At 44.7% G+C, this 8146-nt stretch overlaps 1 pseudogene; it reads left to right on the top strand.

The window, feature by feature from the left end:
* Positions 1-493: 493 nt before the first annotated feature.
* On the top strand, positions 494-2110 carry LOC116457245 (peroxisomal targeting signal 1 receptor-like; annotated as a pseudogene).
* The last annotated feature ends 6036 nt before the right edge of the window (positions 2111-8146 follow it).

Below are 8146 nucleotides of genomic sequence, written 5' to 3'. Positions count from 1 at the left end.
TAAAATATAATTTTCCAACTAGAGAAGCAAACCAAGGAAACCATTTATGAAAATAATCGACTGAGAAGTAAGTGCTCCTCTTAGATATGGGTGATCACAGTTGCCAAATCCGTGTGGGTTGCCCAACTTGCCATAAAGCAAATTTAAAAAACAAAGACATAAACTGCAGATGTCTCAAATGTAGTATCTCCCATAAGTGAAAAAACTTATGTTACACACAGTTATAGGACTTTTTTTTAAATGTTTAAGTCAACACAATGAGAAAAATAGAAAAAAAAAAAGTTAAAGACCAAAGACTACAAGCTTCACAAGCCATATTTGAAAAAGAGCCAAATACAAACAGTTGGAAATAGAATCAACCTACTTAATATACAACATATGGGTTAAATATTAAATTAGTCTCAGCTGATGAGATTAGTGAGCTGAAATACTGAGCATGATTAATATAGTTAAATATGGTAAAAAGAGAAAACACCCCCGACCCCAGCAGAAGGGACTAAGGCCTGGCCCCTGGCCCCCGCAGAGCCCCAGCCTCTGAGGCAGTCTCCAAGCCTTTGGGAGTAGCTTCTGAAGATGAGTTGGTGGGTGAATTCCTGCAGGACTACAGTGTACCCCTTGTATCCCCTGCCCCTCAGAACTTCAAGATGGATGAACCCCTGGCTGAGATGCAGCAGATTGAACAGTCAAACTTCCTCCAGGCTCCCCAGAGAGCCCCTGGTGTGGCCGACTTGGCCTTGTCTGAGAACTGGGCCCAGAGTGTTTTGCAGCTGGAGACGCTGTGGATGTAATTCAGGATTATAATGAGACAGACTGGTCCCAGTCATTCATTTCTGAAGTTACAGACTCCTTGGCCGTTTCCCCCACCTGCTGGGCTGAGGAATATTTGGAGCAATCGGGAGAAGCTGTGGTTGGGAGAGCTTAAGGGAGCAGCAGCCACCAATCGTTGGACGATGAATGTCATCCTGAGGAGGATCTGCAGCACATGGCCAGTGACTTTGTGGCCAAAGGGGATGACCCCAAATTGGCTAATTCTGAGTGTACATCAGATGCCTGGGTTGACCAGTCACAAGACCAGTAAACACAGCTGCCCTTGATAGGGAGTTTGAACGCGCCAAGTCAGCTGTAGAGTTGCAGACAGAGTTGGAGGAGATGGGATGCTGACACTCACCCCTGGCTTTCTGGCTACGATGACCTCGCATCAGCTTCCTATGATAAGGGGTACCAGTTGGAGGAGGAGAACCCCCCGTGTGATCACCCTCAGCCTTTCAAAGAAGGGCTGCAGCGACTTCAGGAGAGGGCCCTCCCAGATGCTGTGCTGCTTTTTGAGGCAGCTATGCAGCAGGATCCTAAGCACATGGAAGCTTGGCTGTATCTGGGTACCACCCAGGCAGAGAATGAACAAGAACTGTGAGCCATCAGAGCATTGCAGAGGTGTCTGGAGCTAAAGCCAGATAAGCACTGATGGCGCCGGCTGCAAGCTTTACCAATGAGCCCCTGCAGCGACAGGCCTGTGAAACCCTGCCACACACCAGCCTGTGCCTATCTGGTGACACCTGCTGAAGAAGGGGCTGGCGGGGCAGGACTGGGCTCCAGCAAGCGTATCTTGGGATCTCTGTTGTCTGACTCCCTGTTTCTTGAAAGTTGCTCTTCCTAGCAGCTGTGCAACTGGACCCTACATCCATTGACCCTGACGTGCAGTGTGGCTTGCGGGGCCTTTTCAACCTGAGTGGAGAGTATGACAAGGCCATGAACTGCTTCACAGCTACCCTCAGTGTTCATCCCAATGACTGTTTGCTGTGGAATGAAAACCAAAGTGAAGAAGCCGTAACTTCATACTGCCAGGCCCTTGAGCTCCAGCCTGGCTATATCCAGTCCCTCTATAACCTGGGCATCAGCTGCAGGGCTCACTGGGAGGCTGCGGAGCACTTTCTGGAGCCCCTGACCATGTGGAAGAAAAGCTGGGGCCCTCGGAGTGAAGGAGGTGCCGTGTCGGAGAACACTTGGAGTACCCTGCATTCCGCATTCTGTGTTAGGCCAGAGCAACGCCTGTGGGGCGGCTGATGCCTGGGATCTGTCCACCCTCCTAACCATGTTCGGCCTGCCCCAGTGACAGTGGGATGGGCTGCCCTGTGGTGTCCGCCTAGACGGGTCCCCCCTCTGGATGTGATGTGAGTCCCTCTCCCCAGATGCACCTACCAAGCGGGTGGGCTGATGACCATAAGTGGTAAGGCCTTTCAGAAGCTGCCTCAACATAGGGGGGGTAGTCCGTGTTCCAGTTCCTAGATAATCGTAGGAAAACAAGGCTTGTTTTCTCTGAGTCCCTTAGTAATTCAAGGGCTGTACGTCCAGCTACAGAGCTCTCTGCTCAACATGCCCGTTCTTGAGGATGCTTTTTGGATAGGACCCAATGATCTAGGCTAACTGTTGTCCTCAGTTGCCATTTCTGATAGAGTCTACCACATTTGTCACGTCTGTCCTTTCCCCCACTGTTACTGGGAATTGGTAATAGTTCAGTGCAAGTAGGAGGTTCATCTGCTCTGCACCTCTAATGATGACTGTCTGGGATGGGATGTTAGGAGTTGGCCTGTTGGATTGAATTGTTTATTTGGCTCTGCAGAGCTGAGTTTTGGTAGGGGTGCTCATAGTTCTGTCATTGTTGGACCTCTCCTGGCTGAGCTCCGATTCCCTGTGAGTACAATGCTGATGCAAAAATGCTGTGTCATCATCCCAGCAGTCCTCAGGAGCTGCCAGGGCCAACAGTTACAGAGTGTCTGAGTGTGGGGTGGGAGGAAGGTTCACTTGTGAAATGAGGCTGGGCGGGAGCGGGGAGGGACTAGATCAGATGAGATCGAGAGCTCTGTTCTGGGGCCTTGGTGGGAGAACACAGCAAGTGGGAAGGGGGTGTGATGAGTGCAGCAATCCCTCCTCCTCTTAGAAGTACCTGTGAGTAGGAATTGGGCTAACTCTTCTAGTAGGTTGGTTCAGAGGTTGCAATCTTGCCAAACTTCTAGCAAAGAGCAGGTTCAGTGTTACCATAAGCCTTTGCTGTACCTCTTAAAATGTTTTTAGGGGAGAGCATTGGAAAATCCCCTTCCCCCATATTGTCTCCAGAAGGTGAGAATTGAGGGAAGATGAGGGAGCAGCTTGGATTCTTCTCAATTGTCCCCTGCATGAGGAGATACACCAACCCCCAGAAATGACTGCGAAGCCTCTCGCCTTGTCTTCAGTGGCTAATGATCAGATAGATACAGATATAGATATAGATATATAGATAGATATAGATATATAGATAGATAGATATAGATATATATGTGTGTGTGTGTGTGTATATATATATATATTTTAACTACCATGGTCCCAAGATTCCATTCTGAAATTTATTTTTCTTCGTATGAATATGTGTAAATGATTTACAAATAAGACTCAAAGATTTGTTAAAAAAAAAAAAAAAAAAGAAAAGAAAACGGCCGGGCGCGGTGGCTCACGCCTGTAATCCCAGCACTTTGGGAGGCCGAGGCGGGAGGATCATTAGGTCAGGAGTTCGAGACCAGCCTGGCCATCATAGTGAAACCCCGTCTCTACTAAAAATACAAAAAATTAGCTGGGTATGGTGGCAGGCGCCTGTAATCCCAGCTACTCCAGAGGCTGAGGCAGAAGAATCACTTGAACCTGTGAGGCGGAGGTTGCAGTGAACCAGGATTGCACCATTGCACTCCAGCCCAGGCGACACTCTGAGACTCCATCTCAAAAAAAGAAAATATAAAACAAATACATATATCTCTGAAGACTAGAATGCTAGAATGAGAAGGAATAGGACAAATCTCTTTTTTTATGGGATATATTAAAAGAATTTGAGGCCAGGCACGGTGGCTCACACCTGTAATCCCAGCACTTTGAGAGGCCAAGGCAGGTGGATCACCTGAGGTTGGGAGTTTGAGACCAGCCTGATCAACATGAAGAAACCCAGTCTCTACTAAAACATACAAAATTAGGCCGGGCACGGTGGCTCATGCCTGTAACCCCAGCTACTCGGGAGGCTGAGGCAGGAGAATTGCTTGAACCTGGGAGGTGGAGGTCGTGGTGAGCCAAGATTGTGCCATTGCACTCCAGCTTGGGCAACAAGAGCAAAACTCCCCAACAAAAAAAAAAAAAAAGGAATTTGAATAATGCCTTTAAGAGTTGGTGGTTTGTAAGTTTCTAAATTGAAAACCAGACATAAATCCTTGAATTCAGAAATGCAGTGTGTCAAAAAGTGAAAAAAAAAGTTACTTAAAAGAAATAAGCTGGGCTGGGCGCGGTGGCCCACGCTTGTAATCCCAGCACTTTGGGAGGCCGAGGCAGGTGGATCACGAGGACAGAAGATCGAGACCAGCCTGGCTAACATGGTGAAACCCCGTCTCTACTAAAAATACAAAAAAATTAGCCGGGTGTGGTGGCGGGTGCCTGTAGTCCCAGCTACTCGGGAGGCTGAGGCAGGAGAATGGCGTGAACCCGGGAGGTGGAGTTTGCAGTGAGCTGAGATCGTGCCACTGCACTCCAGTCTGGGCGACAGAGCAAGAGTCCGTCTCAAGAATAAAAAACAGAAGCTGGATAACACCAAAGAGAAGAAAAATACTAAAAATCAGTGTGAGAAAGAGAGAAGTTGCAAAGATGGGAGCAAAATTTCTACAGCTTTTATAAAACCCAAAACATAAATAGGAACGGAGCCAAGAGAAATTATTTATTAAAGCTAGAAGTAGATACTAGGCTAAAATACCTTTAACAAAAAAGGGCAAATTAAAATATATTTTTAAAACTCTGATTTGTTTACCAGTAGGAGCTTTTTAAAAGTGTACTTCAAGAAGAAAAAATAATATTTCGTGTATAAGATTAAAAATGAAAGTGTGGCCAGATGCGGTGGCTCACACTTGTAATCCCAGCACTTTGGGAGGCCAAGGCGGGTGGATCACGAGGTTAGGAGATCGAGACCAGCCTGGCCAACATAGTGAAACCCGTCGCTACTAAAAATACAAAAATTAGCCAGGCGTGGTGGTGCGCACTTGTAATCCCAGCTACTCAGGAGGCTGAAGTAGGAGAATCGCTTGAACCCAGGAGGCGGAGGTTGCAGTGAGCCGAGATCATGCCACTGCGCTCCAGCCCGGGCAACAGAGTGAGACTCCATCTCAAAAAAAAAGAAAGTGTAAGAGACTTGATTTGGAAATATCAAACCCTGATGGACGTTGAACTAAAGAAGTTAGACTTTGGCGGCATCAAGCAACTATTTAGACATAATGAAATTGCTATTTAATTCATTGCATTTAAGTCAGTTAACAAATCCTGTGCCATTTGCATAGTTTAACTGGCGGCAGAAAAATCTATTTCTCTTCAGAAGATTTTTGTCCCAGTATGACCTTGTTAAAAATGGGTGGCACTTTGATAGAATATTTTTTAGAATATTGATGATTCTTCTGTCAGGACTGATTTGTACCAAGGGACAGACAGTGGCACAGAGAGTGACCACAGGCATCTGGACATCCCAGATGACCTGGCCATGAACCCACCACACGGTTAAAGAGGATGAAGTAATAATGTCCACTGAGTACGTGACCACAGAGCAACTCACCAGAAGACACAGGCTGGTCTGCGTGGCCCTTTTCTCTGGGGAGGCTCTTGGGGAGCGGCTGGTGTTGCGAAGGCTCCGGGTGTCACCTCTCATGCCTGAACGAGAGAATGACCGTGTACATACTGCAGAGCAGCACGATTCCTACAAAGAAGATATTCTGAAATAACCTTAGAATAAAAATCAGTCCCCCGAGGACGGAGCTCACTGGAGAAAGTGAGAAGTCACTGACGCTCGGTAAGTTGAATTGGTCTGGGTCACACTGAAATAAGCTGCAGTGCAGACGATCATGCTACTGCTGGAAGATAATTTATGTTTTGTTTAAGCCTCACCTACCACAAGATGCTGGGGCTGATGGTGACGGCCTGGAGCATGCTCAGGAGGCAGGTGGGGTGACGGCCAGAGCCCTCATCGCCCTGTTCATGGAGAACATGCTTGACACCTGAAGTCCTTCCAAAAATTCAGTGACTCAAACGCCGTCTAAAGAGAAAAAAATCCACTACAGTGGGGTGCATCGGTGAGTAACAAAAGTCAGGTGACAGGTGATCAGGTCCGTGTGCTCCAGCCTGTGATCCAGGAGTGTGAAGATGAAGAAGAAAAGGAGAGAGGTGTTGACTGGGACTGCAATGTCAGCTTGAAAATAGAAAGTATTTTTTAGTAATTACATAAGCCAAAATTGTGTTCTTAATAATGAACTTTATGTATTTTTCATATTTTACTTTTTTTTTTTTTTCAAGACAGGGTCTTGCTCTGTCACCCAGGCTGAAGTGCAGTGGTGCAATAATAACTCATTGCATTCTGGGCCCCCTGGGCTCCAGTGGCCGCCTGCCTCCGTCTCCCAAACAGCTACGATTCCAGGTGAAGCTAATTGTCAAAAAATTTGTAGTGGGGATGGAGTCTCGCCATGCTGCCAGGCTTGTCTTGAACTCTTGGCCTAAAGTGATTCTCCTGCCTTGGCCTCCCAAAGCACTAGAATTACAGGTGTGAGCTACTTCACTTGGCCAGAAATTGGCTTTGTACATCAGAAAAACCCCAAAAGATCTCACATCATCGTTAATTCTGCATTAGTCAAAATTATCACAAATCACTTTTATTGTTTTACCCTCTTAATCTTGATAAGCCCTATCTCATATAAATTCTTGATAATCCAGCCTCTGCATTATTTTCTACACCAATTAGTATATGAAATACCAACACATTCACAGTCTTGCCCTTATAAGATGCACACTATCTATTCCTGGGTATAGATACCCATGGTATCTGGGCATCCCTCTTTAGAAATCGTATCTTTGTTCTGCATTCTTATTTTATATTTAGCACATTGATGCTACAAATATATAAAATTACCCAATCATATGTGCACAGCGGAACTGAATAAAATTTATGCTAATAGGGAAAGAATCACCAAAACAATTGGAAAAATAATATCTAGTTGTCTTTCTGACATGCCGACCTTTCAATGCTTTTAATTCTTCGTCTCTCACATTTTGAACCTTTGTGATTAGACGTTTGGACCCACCATAGTAATTCAGGATAGTATCCTTATTTTTCACCAACAAATTAGCAATTTTGATCCCATGTGCAACTTCTCATACCCATTGCCATGGAATATATATTTGCTGTATCTGAGAATTAGAACATGGACACCTTTGGAGGGCATTATTGTGCCTACCAAGCCCTATTAGCTGTATCACATAAAAATGGCTCTGGCTCTCTTACAGTTTAGTTTCCATCTCAAAAATAAATTATCTATGTCTCAACAGAGGATCCCCTATGTCCAGCTCTGAATTGTCAAGAGAATAACACTAGTTGTAATCACTTTGTGACAACCATAAAGATGCATCAAAATGATCAAATGTTGATCCTTTTCTTGAGATTCCACGTAATACAGAGATCTCCTCTTTTGCTTTGAAAACACTTATTTCTCCGATAATCAAGGTAATTTCCCTCTAGTTTTATTAGGATATCTGTAATATCAGAACACCTGGCATAATTTCACTGAGCAATTTTGAAATTACTCTCTAATATTATTGGCCAAGGTGCAGGCATAATTGTTTTATCAAATTAATCCAGTGATTAGAACAAGTCAACTTAATGACACAAAAAATTAGAAAACCATTCCGCCCCACTCAGTTTTTTCTGAGATGACAGCTGTCCAATTATATTTTAAAGGTCACTTATCACAGTACCATCCCATGTATATATGGAGCTATAGGTGATAGATTAGATAGATGTAGATATCTCAATGCAGAAATGGTGACAATTAGTATTTTTGTCTATTACTCAGAAATTAACAGCTAAGGTAGAAAATTTCTCTAAAACAACCTCATATATATGAGTTAATCATTTCAACGTCATATGTTGAAATGATTATTAATACTTCTTCAAAATCTTAGTAAAGGAACACACTTCCAGAACCAAACAACTGACAGTTCCATAAACATACACCTTAACCCTCAGCACAACTTGGTTTTGCTGTCATGATAAAACCAGGAAAAGAGCCAGAATATCATTGATTCAAAGGCTTAATGGTCTCTCTTTTGAGGA

The sequence above is a fragment of the Hylobates moloch genome, unplaced genomic scaffold, assembly GCF_009828535.3.
Source record: "Hylobates moloch isolate HMO894 unplaced genomic scaffold, HMol_V3 SCAFFOLD_18, whole genome shotgun sequence".
NCBI classification, from domain to species: domain Eukaryota; kingdom Metazoa; phylum Chordata; class Mammalia; order Primates; family Hylobatidae; genus Hylobates; species Hylobates moloch.
The sequence above is the reverse complement of the archived record's forward strand: the minus strand, read 5'-3'. Positions and strand labels throughout refer to the sequence as shown.